The following is a 14,296-nucleotide window of genomic DNA, read 5'->3' on the forward strand; positions in this document are numbered from 1 at the left end:
CTCTAATGGTAAACATAGATTAATTTCCATTTTCTGCACATATAAACAATGCTATGTTGGGCTGAGGATGTAGCTCAGTGGTACAGTACATGCTTAGCATGTTTATGGACCTGGGTTCAATCCCCAGGACCATTAAAAAAATAAAAAGAAACAAAATGCTGGCTGGGCATGTGGCTCAAGCGGTAGCGCGCCCACCTGCCATGCGTGCAGCCTGGGTTCGATCCTCAGCACCACATGCAAACAAAGAAACAAATGCTGTGGTCTCTATTCTTGCACATCCATCTTTGCATAATTTTCTCTTAATTTTTCTTTTGATATTTTATTTTGCTTCTAATATTTTTATTTTACAAATACATGCAGTAATGTATTTAAAATACTCTCAAAACAATAAATATAAATATGAAAATTCAAAATCAGATCACCATATACAGTCTTTCAAAGGAAATTGTCCAGAACCTGATTCACGCTTCTGAGACCTCTCAGTTAATTGAAGAAATAAATAGGAGTCAAGTAGAGAAAAGAGTCTATTTAAGATTAAAAGTGCCAGAGGAGTTTCACTGGAGGAAACTGCTCAGGCTGGGGAAGATTTGCCCTGCCATCCTCTAGCCGGAAGCCCCATGAGGGGGTCCTCAAAGGGACCCTTTAGAGAGCTTGATATGTTTCCTGCATTTGGACCCATGATGGCCTGGAATGAGAGGTTTGGCTGCTTTGGTAACAGAGCCAGTGGGACTGACTGCATTGGAGTCACCTGCATCCCAGAGTTTGACAGGACCATGGATGGGGACTTTTGTCTTAGATCCAAATGTGGGCCAACAGGAAAAGTAACCTAGATCCTGCCCAAAAGAGCTACCTACCTGGAGAAGGAGACCTCAGCTGAGAGATCCTGATAGTGGTCCTCCAGATCCCTGAGGAGAAATAAAAAAGATTACCAGGAAGAGAGGAGCTGTCAGCTCGTGATGGGAATTAAGGAGAGGGGTCTCTATGATGGGGATCTCTCAAGATGTATAAAAGATCCCCATGAGAGATTCAGGTCTAAGCATCTCCCAGACCCCAGAAACCCAAAGTTAGCACCTATTGTGGCATTTATTCAAATGGAACCCACATCCAGCAGCTCAGGGAGGAATGTAGAAGGAGAGGGCCACTTCGCTCTGTCTCTCCTCAGAGAGGTTTCCTGCTAAAGAGGCCCTAGCTGGGGCTGGGGATGTGGCTCAAGCGCTCACCTGGCATGTGAGCGGCCCAGGTTCGATCCTTAACACCACATACAAACAAAGATGTTGTGTCTGCCGAAAACTAAAAAAATAAATAAATAATTCTCTCTCTCTCTCTCTTTACAAAAAAAAAAAAAGAGGCCCAAGCTGGAGAGGGGAGATTTTGATACTGGCTAACAAAGCAGGTTTGGCTTTTTGGTTCATATATTGAATTGGATATTCCATTACTGAATTGACACTATGGCTTCAAGTGACCATAAGACTGTGTGTTAACTAAAAGGGAACAGAAGATCATAGCTTCTTCTAGATTTTCATCCAGAGAGGAGAATAATCCCCACTTTGAACACAATTTAAAGGAATGATCAGAGAAAAATAAAAATAAAATAAACTGCATTTGATTACCTCCAGTTTGTGCTTGTTCAGAACACTCTGGGAAAGCACAGGAGAAAGGCATACAATACAGCCCAAGGGCTGCCAGACCCTTCCTGGTCTTGCAGTGACAGCCCCACCCCTCTACATGTGGCCAGCCATCTGAGTCACAGGTCTCAAATGCCCACAGTAAATGAAGTAACTCAGAGCACAGCATGTGACCCCTCCTGATGACACTTGAGCAGTAAGAAGTGGCAGGTCTATATTTGGACTTTCACTCCCAGCAGGCCTGTTGCTATTTGCAGCCGGAGCCAGTTCATGTTACCATCCAGCTTTGGTGTCCCACTTGCGGAATCCTGGTGTAGAATAGGCAGAGGTAGCCTGCAGGGCATGCAGAGGTCATCAGGAAAGAAAGCCTGCTGAACATGGAATCGATTTTCTAGCAGAAATCCAGATCCTCTGAATTAAGAGAAGGATTTAAGGACCCTTAAATTAGCAGGCAAGTTTTGGGGTAGTCATATTCTTCTAACACAAACTGTATCATTAGAAACTCTCAACTAAATGCCACTGTTAGTACAATATCTTTCCTTTAGATAGAAAGGGATATCATGGCAAATCACAGATGTTTAAATTACACCTAACAGTGCAAATGTTTCTGTAACTTCTTGTAGCAGAAATTTGCACTTACTGAATATGGAGTTGGTACCAAGTTTGAAAACCTGTTATGAGTAGGGAGAAGCTGATGATTCATGGAATGTCTTTAGCATGTTTTTAATGCAAGGCCTATTTGCTAGATGGTTTGATATTGATATTATCTGACTATACTATACTATTGGGTTGATAAATACTTTTTTTAATTTTAATCTGCATGTGAATGCTGGAAATTCATAATTTCATTCTTTGATTCAAATACTGAAAAATAGAATTGTAGTTGCTTCTTGTGGGTGCAGAGAACCTCCTCCCACAGAGTGTTTTCAGGTCAGCGCTGTACCTGAAAAGCTAATCTGAACCAGTTTGCATTACTGTACACTAATGCTTTATAGCCAGTTTTCTTTACTTGTAGCTCAGGAATTGCTAGGGGCTACATGAATGAGCTTCAATAATTATATACAAAAATGTGTCTTTATGGATTCGCAGGTTTCAGAAGATTCTCAGACAAGCCCATAACCCACAAAAGGTTAAAAAAATATTGTTGGAAGACTTTTTAAATTAAAACACAGAGACATACCTCTCATATACAACTTAAGAAAAACATTTTAACTGACACTATAGCACAGAGATGTGGCAATCTGCCCAAATGTGATGTATTACTTTACTTTCTAAGTCTTCATTTCATACTTTTTGTATGACAATGTATCAACAACGTTCCTTTCTTCCCAAATTTTGATTCTGGTAAGAAGGTGCAAGAGTATAGATTTTGAGAAAAAAAATATATATATTAATTGTGGGCTGTGTTGCAAAACTCCTGCTTTGAAACTAAGCATACAGACCAGTTTGTGTTTATGTGTTCAAAAGGCAAACACAGGCTCGGAAAAACATGTTCTCAATAGCATGTGTGTTAAATGTTTTCCAGTCTCTTTCCTGTCTACCTCAGCATTCAAAAAGAATGTTCCTAAGAGTTCAACTTGGTATTTCACATCCCAGCTTCTATTTGAAAGAATTTCTTGTGATGGTTTATAGATAATACAGAATTCTGATTATCTCTCTCTTGGTAGCACATGGAAATGTGTTATTTTTAGAGGGCTGCTCCTCAGTCTGTAGGCAGTGTGGTTTAGTGGAAACCTGGATTTGAATCCAAGCTCTTTATCTGCCTGGCAGTATGTCTAGTGCCAGCACAGGGCTAGATACAAAATAGCCAGATAAATCCTTGTTATGTGAAATTGGCCATTAGCAAGGCTCTTGGCCTCATAGGAAGTCAGTTTTGCCATCCTAAAATCTGGATATTGAATTAAGGACCCTCTGACCCTAGAATACCACATCTCTCCTAAGCCTTGGGAACTGTTACTTTGGGGTGCAGGGTATCCCCATAGCAGTGTCCATGCCTGATTATGATGAGGCTGTTTTGCCAATCACTAACTTCTTTCAAGGGACAAGTGTTCCCACAGTATCCATAGATGATGCCACACTGCTGCAGCCACTGTGGACCCTTACTTCCTGTTCCCAGTCCTCACCCTGCATAAGTAACAAGATAGAAGGCTTCTAAACTGGCCAGATGCTGGTCCAAGTAATGATAATAGTAGTAACAAAACACAAACAATAATATCAGTAGCTAACATTTGCTGAGGACTTGCTTTTTTGCATTTTATCTTATTTTATTTTTACTTGTTCTTTTTAGATATACATGACAATAGAGTATATTTTGATATATTATACATATATGGGGTATTTTCTAATTATAATCCCATTTTTGTGGTTGTACATAGTGTGGAGTTACACTGGTCGTGTATTCATATATGACTATAGGAAAGTTATGTCTGATTCATTCTGGTTTTCCTATTCCCATCCCCACTCCTATCCCTTCATTCCTTTTTGTCTAATCCAATGAACCTCTATTCTCCCCTATCATCTCTTACTGTGTATTAGCATCCACCTATCAGAGAGAACATTTGTCATTTGGTTTCAGGGGGAATTGGCTTATTTCACTTAGCATGATAACTGAGCACTTACTTTAAGCCATGTACAATGCTAAGCATTTTACCTACTTATACCATTTCATTTAAATGTCAACCTTATAAGGTAGACACTGTTAATGAACCTGTTTTATAGTCCATGAAAGTGAAGCCTGGGGAGGTAGTTTTGCTAAGGTCACTCTGCTAGGATGTAGCAAAGATAGAATGCAAACATAGGACTGTGTAACTCCAGAGGGCAGTGGCATTGGGAAGGGGTGAAGATGGAGGGAGGACAGATGTTTATCTAGAGATTCAGGACACAGGGCCAGAATCAGAATGAACTGATCATTCATTAGTTTGGCTGACATCAAGGACAAGCTTCTGGTCTCTGATTTGGGTGCTGGAGTTGGGGGAGGGGGGTCATGCTAATGGGCAGCAGGAATGCAGTGGTTCTGTGGAGACTGTGGCAGGCATTTGACTGGGTAGGGGCTTAAGGAACAGTAGTGAGGAGATGCTCAACAGGAAGAAGTGTCTGGGCCAAGGCCTGGAAGGGACTTATAGGGAGGACACTGAGAGGGAGTAGAAGGAACAGAGGGTGTCCACAGGTGAAGAGGGTGTCCATAGGCTGCTTGGAGAGTGAGGAGCTAGGGAATGGGGCTGGTGCCTGATGTCTAAGGGAGTTAAGACTTATCAGTGATGAGGATCTGAGAACATAGGACATCTCAGAACATGAACTTACCACTTCCATCTGAGCAGAGCAGCAGAGTGCTGGACTTGTACTTGGCAGGGACACTCAGAGGAAGAGCCACAGGGCACGTGGTCAGCAAATTGTGGAGACAAGGTAGTTTTCAGGAAGATTTCTGCCTACAGGGTACATTCAGGTATGATATTGGAGCCAGAAAGAAACTGTGATTTTTGTCTATGTGACCAGAGCCTGTGCTTTACAAAGGAGAGGAATCCTGGGTCCTAGGAAAGAGGGAGAAGTTGTGCTCCATCCCTGGGTGGGGTAATTATCACTCACTTGCTTTTCTGGGGCCTCCTTGAGAGCAGGACCTGTCTCTCATTCATTCCACCCCCAGTATCTAGCACCATCCTGTTATCTTTAATCCACTCCTTTCCAGGCCCATGAACAGTCATGCTAGAGCAATGAATGATTCCCAGTGCCACAGTCCCTGCATGCAGCAGGGTCATGCAGAGTCACAGAAGTACCCCAGGTTTCCCCAGATGACTTCTATTTGGATTCAGACTTCGCAGGTCACTCCATGTTCCCCATAATATGTAGGCACCAGAATTTTGGAAACTGTAGAATGACCAGATGGAGCCTAGAGTGCCCCAAGCAGGAGAAGCAGATGTCAGAGCCCAAGTAGAGTGAGGATAGACAATTGCTCCTAAGTCTGGGAGACCTGCTGCTGGCTGACAAGAGGTCCCCAGAGAGGAAGCATGAACCTCCCATCTTCTCAGGTTCTGTTTATAGATCACTAGTTTTCTCCTCATCTTTTTCCTCCTCCACTTCCTTTTCTTCCTCCACTTTCACCACCTCCTCCTGTTACCAGTAGCCAATCCAGGGACTCTGCCTGGATCCCAGCTGGCTGAATTTGGCATAAGAAATAAACAAATGATGTAAAAAAGAAAAATGAATTTTATGCAGTTTGAGAAACTGGGGGAAGCAGTTAGATGGTTTCTCTACCAGTCTTATAGAATTGGTTAGGATTTACAAAAACAAGAGCCAGGAGATATACATATGTGGAGTTAGCTAGGCTGTGCCAGCCAGAGAACAGGTCTGTTTTAGCTCCCTTGATGCACACACAGGCCAGTAGGTAGTTTTTTGTTTCCATTCTCAGCATGAGGCAAATCCGGAGCTAAAACTATTCAGAACTTTTAATCTCAAAGTCTCTGTTCCAACTCCCCGATCCATGTAATGCCAAGTCTGAGGTCATAGCAGACATTAGCAATAAGACATTATTTCTGCACAGTGGGAATAATTGTGATTAACTGGAAAATCAGACATACTATAGTGTGAAGGCAGGACCCAGAGCCTCTTAGGACAATAGGCTCTGAGGGTTTTGTTGAGAATTCTCCACTAAATAAGGGACTTAAGGACCTAGGATTGATCATGGTAAGAGGAGACAAAGTAGTGTTTCTGTAGATGAAAGGCAACACTGACCTTGGGAACTACTGAAGGGAGATGTGGGCTAAGGTGCAGGTGATATGCATGGTAACTTGGAGGAGCTAGCAATCCTTTGGGTCTGGCTGGGGAGACTTCCTGGTCCAGATCAGCACTAGTTTTGCAGGGATACAGACTTTTTGTGGGAAGGAGATGTGCTCTGGCACAACTCAAAACACAATTGTATAGCCCTGTGAACAGACTGTACTAGTGAGGATGAGTAGGACTACCCTAGCCAGGGTCTAATGGTGGGCAGGGTTCTTAGCAATAACCCCTCAAAACACCCAGGTCATAGAACTTTCAAAAATCAGATGCTCTGGAGGCAAAGTACAGACTTTGAGGCCTGGCAGCCACTTGTTTGTGATGCTGCCTCTAGAAACCTATCTTCATTCATCCCTTCTCCTTGCCCAGGCAATGGACCAGGTCCTGGAAAATCCAGAGGCAAATCCGGAGAGTCCCTGGATTGGCTACCGGTAATAGGAGGAGGTGGTGAAAGTGAAGGAAGAAAAGGAAGTGGAGGAGGAAAAAGATGGTGCCAGTTGGCATGGACCAGGACATGGGGCATCTGGTACCTTATGCATCAGTCTGACTTGATGAAAGTAATTGGATGGTGGTGATAGTTGCTCAGTTCTGTGAATACACTAAAAATTACTAAACTCTATACTTTAAAATGGTGAACATTATCTTATATAAATTATATCTTAATAAAGCTATCATTTTAAAAATTATAAAAGAGTTTCTGAGATATCATAAATATTCATGTTTTCAAATAAACGCATTTAATAACCCTTTTAAATTTATTCATTAGATTCTTAAAAATACTATGGAAGTTTGATATCCTTCATCAAGTATCTTAGAAATGTAAAAACAAACTGTTCTGTAATATTAGAAATTTTACATTATTCCTTTTTCTCCTCAAACTTGCATTTCCATTCTCAACAGAATTTTGTCCTGATAATATTTTGCTAAGCTTAGAAAATCATTTATTGATCATCTATTATACTTTTCTACAAAAATACAAATGTATTACTTGAGATTTAAAATTTTTTTCTTATTACAAATTTTGATAAATAATTAATAAACAAAAATAAATCTGAGCTGGGTGCATGGCACATGCCTATTATACTAGCAACTTGGGAGGCCAAGGAAGGAGAATTACAAGTTCAAGGCCAGGCTCAGAAACTTAGCAAGGCCTTATGCAACTTAATAAAATCCTGTCTTAAAATAAAAAATTTTTAAAAGGCTGGTGATATGGCTCAGAGGTTAAGCACCCTGGGTTCAATCTCCAGTACAAAAATAAAACAAAACAAAAAAATTAAATTCTTAATGAGGTGGATAGGACTTTTCTTTTTAATTCTTGTGCTCATGAATGAAAATTCTATTACCTATTCTAGAATGCAACAGAAATTATAGTGACTTGTCTTCCTGTTTTCACTTTGTTGATGTAGCACAGAGTGACCTTGCTTATCTGTATAAGTAGATGGAAATGTAAGCAAGTTATAGTAATGTCATTCAGCTCTTTGAACTCTTTTTGAAATGTATGCTGAAATTATATAGTGATCTATCATGAAAAAATTTTAATAATATATCAGCTGACAACTTGATTAGATCCTCCTTCAATTTTGTTGAAAGCAAAGAACTGGAAACCACTTAGCTTGAAAAATTTTTTCTTACCCATTCATTAATGTCATTCACTCTCTCAACATTGTTACCAATACTTCAAATTGTCCTTTCATTTAGCCCCCTGGAGGTTTTTTAAATTTCCAAGCATTGAAATCTTATAGTGCAATGTAATACTCAGGATGAACGAAGGATAGTTTTATAATAAAGAGAAGAAGGGCTACTGTGCCAAGTGAATCCACATGAAGCCTCAAATACTCATTCCCAGGCAACTGTCTCCGGGAAAGATTAAATGTGAGATTGAGCATCTGGAAATCCTTAAAACCATCCATGCTTGCATACCCCTTGGAAAGTTTCATGTACATATGACATAGTCTGAAGACCTGTGGTACAAATGCCACAGAGCCTGAATGTGAACAAATGAGAGAAAGAATGGTATCAAGAGTGGAAAGTCAGGTGGAAAGGAGGTTACTTTGGGGGCTGGGGTTGTGGCTCAGCAATAGAGCACTTGTCTGGCACGTATGAGGCCCTGGGTTCTATCCTCAGCACCACATATCAATAAATAAATAAAGGTATTGTGTCAACTACAACTAAAAAATATTTTTAAAAGGAAGTTACTTTTTATGCTGGGATAATGTATATTATGTATAATGATCTGTTGCAGAACAGATTATTCTAGAACTTGATAGCTTAAAATAAATATTTATTATCTTATATGGTTATGATAGTCAAGAATTAAGAATAGCCAGGCAGTGAGGTAGGAGGATCACAAGCTCGAAGCCACCTCAACAATTTAGCGAGATCCTATCTCAAAATAATAAATAAAGAGTATTGGAGATGTAGCTCAGTGGTAGGTTCTAACCCCAGTACTGAAAAATAATAAAAAAGAGTTGAGAGTAGCTTATTGGGGGTGATTATGACTCAGGATCTCTCATGAGGCCTTGTGACCACTTTCCCTCCATTCCCACCCAGTCTTGGTTTACTGATGTCTCTGTTTTTCTTGCTTGTGGACCAGCTCTGACCAGGACAACTCAGTGAATTTGTTTGCCATGACATGGGTTGCAATCACAACTTTCTCAATGAGATCTGAACCCCTGTTAAGTTTATCCTTGTTAAGAATGTTTCCCTCTGCCTTACAGTATCCTTTAGAATTCTCCAACTTTATAGTTACTATTCTACTGTAGCTTAATATTTTATGGTAAGTTGTCTTCCTTCCATGTTGTATGTGTAGTCCTTAGCAGACTTGTAGATGTTAATCTGGTTTACTCTGGTTTTCTTTCCTACTAAAAAGTTGAGGACTGGAATGTTAACTGTTAGGTTATCTTTTCTTTTGGGGTGTCATATATTATTTTGTAGGAAATATCATTTTGTGATATGGAAAAAGTCACAATAACTTAACTCCAACGAATCATTGTCATTGAGAAATTCTAGGGAGGCTTGTCATAATGTATAGATATGAAAAATTAATAACTAAGATAGCCAATTATATGCTGTATATAGGAGACACACTTTAGATTCAAAGATACAAATAGATTGAAATTAAAAGGACAGAAAAAGACATATTATGTAAACAACATTTACAAGAAAGCTGGAGTGACTATATTGACATCAGAAAAAGCAGACTTTAAAATTTTAAAAAATTCCTAGAGGGCTGGAGATGTGCCTCAAGCGGTAGCGCTCTCGCCTGGCATGCGTGCGGCCCGGGTTCGATCCTCAGCACCACATACAAACAAAGATGTTGTGTCTGCTGAAAAAACTAAAAAATAAATAAAATTCTCTCTCTCTCTCTCTCTCTCTCTCTCTTTCTCTCTCTCTCTTTAAAAAAAAAATAAATAAAAACACTTAATCATGACAGGTTAATGACAGACATTCCCTCTGCATGCTAAGTTCAAAAATTCCTAGAGATAAAAAGAGACATTTTATCCCTATGAAAGAATCAGTACATCAAAAATACATAATAATTATGTATGTATATGCACCTATCAAGAGCACACTAAAATGCAAGAAGCAAAAACTGACATAAATGAAGAAATAGATAATATAAAAATAATAGTTGAAAACTTCAATACTTTACTTCCAATAATGAATAAAACAACTAAGTGAAGATCAACAAGGAAATGGAAGATGTGAATACTGTTGTAAACCAATTGAACCTAATAGACATCTCTACAACACTCTATTCAATAACATCAGAATACACATTCTTCTAAAGAGCATACAGAACATCTTTCAAAATAGCTCATAAAACATTATTATGCTAGCCCATTTTTATAGTACCTCATAAAACAAACCTCAATAATTATAAAAGGATATAAATATTATAAGATATACTCTCCAACCACAATAGAATGTAATTAGAAATCAATAACCTAAAGAATTTGGGAAACTCACAAATATGTGGAAATTAAATAATATACTCCTAAATAACTAAAATGTACAAGAAGAAACTTAAAGGGAAATTAGAAGATACTTAATAAATAATTAAAATAAAACATATCAAAACTTGTGGGATGCATCCAAAGTTGTACTTAGAAGGAAAATTACACCTATAAATACCTATATTTAAAAAGAAGAGAGCTGGGGATTTGGCTCAAGCAGTAGCGCGCTCACCTGGCATGCGTGGGGCGCTGGGTTTGATCCTCAGTACCACATAAAAATAAAATAAAGATGTTGTGTCCACCGAAAACTAAAAAATAAATATTAAAAAAAATTTTAAAAAATTTAAAAAAAAATAAAAAGAAGAAAGATCTCAAATAAATACCTGAAGACTCTGGAAAAAAGAACATTAAACCAAAAAAAAGCAAGCAAAAGGAAGGAATTAATAAATATTAGAGTGAATTTAAAAATACAAAAGCAATAGGAGAAATCAAAGAACCAAAAAAAATGATTCTTTGAAGTAACTAACAAACTGACCAATTTAATTGTAGTTAAATTGGCCCAGAAAAAAAGGGAGAAGACCCAAATGACTAGAATCAGAAATGATTTAGGGAACATTTTTACCAAGCTTACAGAAACCACAAAAAAAAGTCTAAAAAGAAACACTATGAACAATTTTATTTCAATATATTAGATAGCTTAAATGAAATGGGCATTTCATAGAAAGACACAAGCCACCAAAACTGACTTAAGAAGAAATAGTTAATCTGAAAAGTTCTATAATAAGAAAAGATTTTGAATTAGTAATCAAAATCTACCCACAAGGAAAGCTCAGGATCATATGATTTCACTATGGTAGTAAATTCTACCAATCATTTAAAAAAACTAGTACCAATTCTTCACAAACTCTTTCAAGAAGAAAATGAATGTTTCCCATCTTATTTTCTGAAGCTATGTTGCCCCAATACCAAAACCTGAGAAAAAAAAAAAAAAAAACCCTGCAAAAAAGTTTAACAAAGACCAAGTGAGATTTTACCCCAGGAATGCAAGATTTGGCATTAGGTTCATAGATCTGACACCACAAACACAAACAACAAAAATGAAAAAAAAAGATAAATTAGACTTCCCCCAAATTAACTTTTTTGTGTGCTTCAAGGAATAACATCAAGATAAATAAAAGGCAACCTAAGTGTCTCAAGGGGGCAAAATTGCCATGTATGCAGTCGGGGGGAGAAATAAAGAATGTCCACACACTTCTGCCCCTTTCAATGCTTTATTCATTCAAATTACTCAATACAATTTCACTCTATAGGTTCTTAATCAAGAAAAACGACAATCCTTAATGCTAGGCACTGCAATAGACATAATCAATTTACAGCAAAGAATTCTAGATTAATTCTAAGCACAGCAAAACACACTTAATCATGACAGGTTAATGACAGACATTCCCTCTGCATGCTAAGTTCAAAAGTCTCAAGCCTTAGGCTTTATGTCCAGCAGATGCACACTCACTTAGACTGTGGTGATCAGATGTGGAGCCAAGGCAGGCTTTTCCTGGCATGGAGTGGACCCGTTGAGGAGAAGGTTGTAGCTCTCACCAGAGTCCAGACAAGGCGGTAGAGTTTGAGAGCAGTGAGGATCACGCAGAGGATCAGGAACAATGACAAGTAATGGGATGTCAGGTCCTCATCAGGCTCTCCAGCTTGAGTGCATCCTTGTTTTGGCTGGCTGAATCCCTGTTCATTTGCTCTTTTATACTAAATTTTGGGTCTTTTGATCCCCTTTTAATCCTTATCAGCTTACCACTGGATTTCTCAGTGACATCATTTACCCTGGGGTCAGAAACATCTGGTCTGGTGGTCTCTACCCTGATCTTCTAGCCTTTCCTTCTTATCAGGTGAGGACAGCCTGCCAGGGGCTTCACTCTGTTTATCAGGGTGAGAGGAAGAAACTTGTTTGAGGCCATCCTGGAGGGCTCTGTGGGTATGGCTGGTGAGACTGCAGGTTTCAAACTGGAGTTTTAAAAATGGAGTTGCTTAGGCTCAGGCCTAAGGCCATCCTCACACTAAATATAGGGGAAAATATTTTTTAAATGAAGAATCCAGTAATAAATAGGCTAAGATCTAGAATATTTGAAAAACTTCTCTGTGTGTGTGTGTGTGTGTGTGATGCTAATATGTGTGTGCTACAACATGGATGAATCTTGAAAACATTATGCTAAGTGAAAAAAGCCAGTCACAAAATATACTTATATACATTATATCTAAGATATAGTATATATATATACTATATGCTAAATATATGATATCTAAGTACCATGTGTTAATTGCACTACTGGAGCACTCGGGATCATATATTATAAAATTCCATTTATGTAAAATGTCCAAACAGGAAAATCAGTAGAGATAGAAAGTAGATTAGTGTTTGCTTAGGCTGGGGAAAATCTAGGGATGATTACTAAAAAGGTACAGAGTTTCTATTTAAGGGCATAAAATGTTCTAAAAGTGCCAGTGACTACTGAACACGTATGTGAATATATTAAAAACCATTGGGCTGAGGATGTGGCTCATGCGGTAACACGGTCGCCTGACATGTGCGGGGCGCTGGGTTCGATCCTCAGCACCACATAAAAAGAAAATAAAGATGTTGTGTCCACCGAAAACTGAAAAATAAATATTAAAAAAATTCTCTCTCTCTTTAAAAAAACACTGACTTACGCACTTTGTCATTGGATGGTAGCTGTTTGTGAGGAGTGTGTCCTTTGTGCAACTTGACAATAGGTTTTAGAGAAAAACTGAAATCTCTCGTTAATTATGTTCCCTGTAGTTGGATATCTGTCTCCTGGCTGCCATATAGACTAAGGCTCAAATCCCTGTTCAACAACTTACTGTGCTCTTGCCTGAGATCCCCTCTTGGAACCACAGTTTCCTCTTCTATAAAATGGGTATAATACCGGCCCTACCACATAGGGTTGAGGGAGGATATTACTATATATATATATACTGCATAGTGCAGAAAGAGCACATAGAAAATGCTTTTTAATAAGTAGCAGCTAGTAATAGTGTATTTACTATTACTATTATAGTGTTTTGGTTTTGCAGGGGTGCTATGAGCTATAACCCCAACCCTTTTAATTTTTTATTTTGAGAAAAGGTCTCACTAAATTGTTCAGGGCCTCACTAAGTTGATGAGGCTGGCTTTGAACTTACAATCTTCCTGCCTCAGCCTCTGGAGCTACTAGGATTACAGGTTTGAGCCACTGCATCCAGCACTATTATTATTGTTGTTATTTTTCTAGACCATTAAAATAGTGGGCATTACATATAGTGAAAATTATGTTCATTTTATTTAATACTACTATAAGTCTTTTTCTAAGTAATTATTTGTTCTCTGTAAGTGTTTTGAGGATGATTTGTATTCTGTACAGTGTATATATATTCTTGTTTTCTTAACTGTTCTCTTAACCATTAAGACTTTAAAAAGGTGTTTTGTTATTTTAATTTTTTTTGTTGTGGACTTTTATATATAGAAATAAATGCTTTCTATGTATGTGGGGTTTCCCCTTGAATTCCAAAAGAGGATTGCTAGGCTAAAAAATAAGACCATTGCCAAATTTGTTCTCCAGATGTGGGGACATTCTAATCAGTAGCACATGATGGTGTTCATCTCATCATACTCTCACCCAGCTTCAGGTATCATTTTTTTTACAACATTTATTTTTTAGTTATAGATGGACACAATACCTTCATTTTATTTATTTATTTATAAAGAGAGAGAGAGAATTTATTAATATTTATTTTTTAGTTTTTCACTGGACACAACATCTTTATTTTATTTTTATGTGGTGCTGAGGATCGAACCCAGAACCTTGAACATGCTAGGCAAGAACTCTGCCCCTGAGCCACAACCCCAGCCCCTGAGGTATTATTTTTTTTTAATATTTTTTATTT

At 38.3% G+C, this 14,296-nt stretch overlaps 1 protein-coding gene across 3 annotated transcripts in view; it reads left to right on the plus strand.

The window, feature by feature from the left end:
* The first annotated feature begins 1,848 nt into the window (after positions 1-1,848).
* The window catches only part of Fsd2 (fibronectin type III and SPRY domain containing 2), a 43,008-nt gene continuing 30,560 nt past the window's right edge, over positions 1,849-14,296 (plus strand). For 2 of the 3 annotated variants that reach the window (XM_013356340.4, XM_078051115.1), the window contains exon 1: positions 1,851-2,076. The gene's annotated coding sequence lies outside the window, so the exon portion shown is untranslated. Of the gene's footprint in view, positions 2,077-14,296 lie in introns of all 3 variants that reach the window. The other variant, XM_078051114.1, reaches the window with a different exon arrangement.

Source organism: Ictidomys tridecemlineatus, chromosome 5 (genome assembly GCF_052094955.1).
Source record: "Ictidomys tridecemlineatus isolate mIctTri1 chromosome 5, mIctTri1.hap1, whole genome shotgun sequence".
Lineage (NCBI taxonomy): Eukaryota > Metazoa > Chordata > Mammalia > Rodentia > Sciuridae > Ictidomys > Ictidomys tridecemlineatus.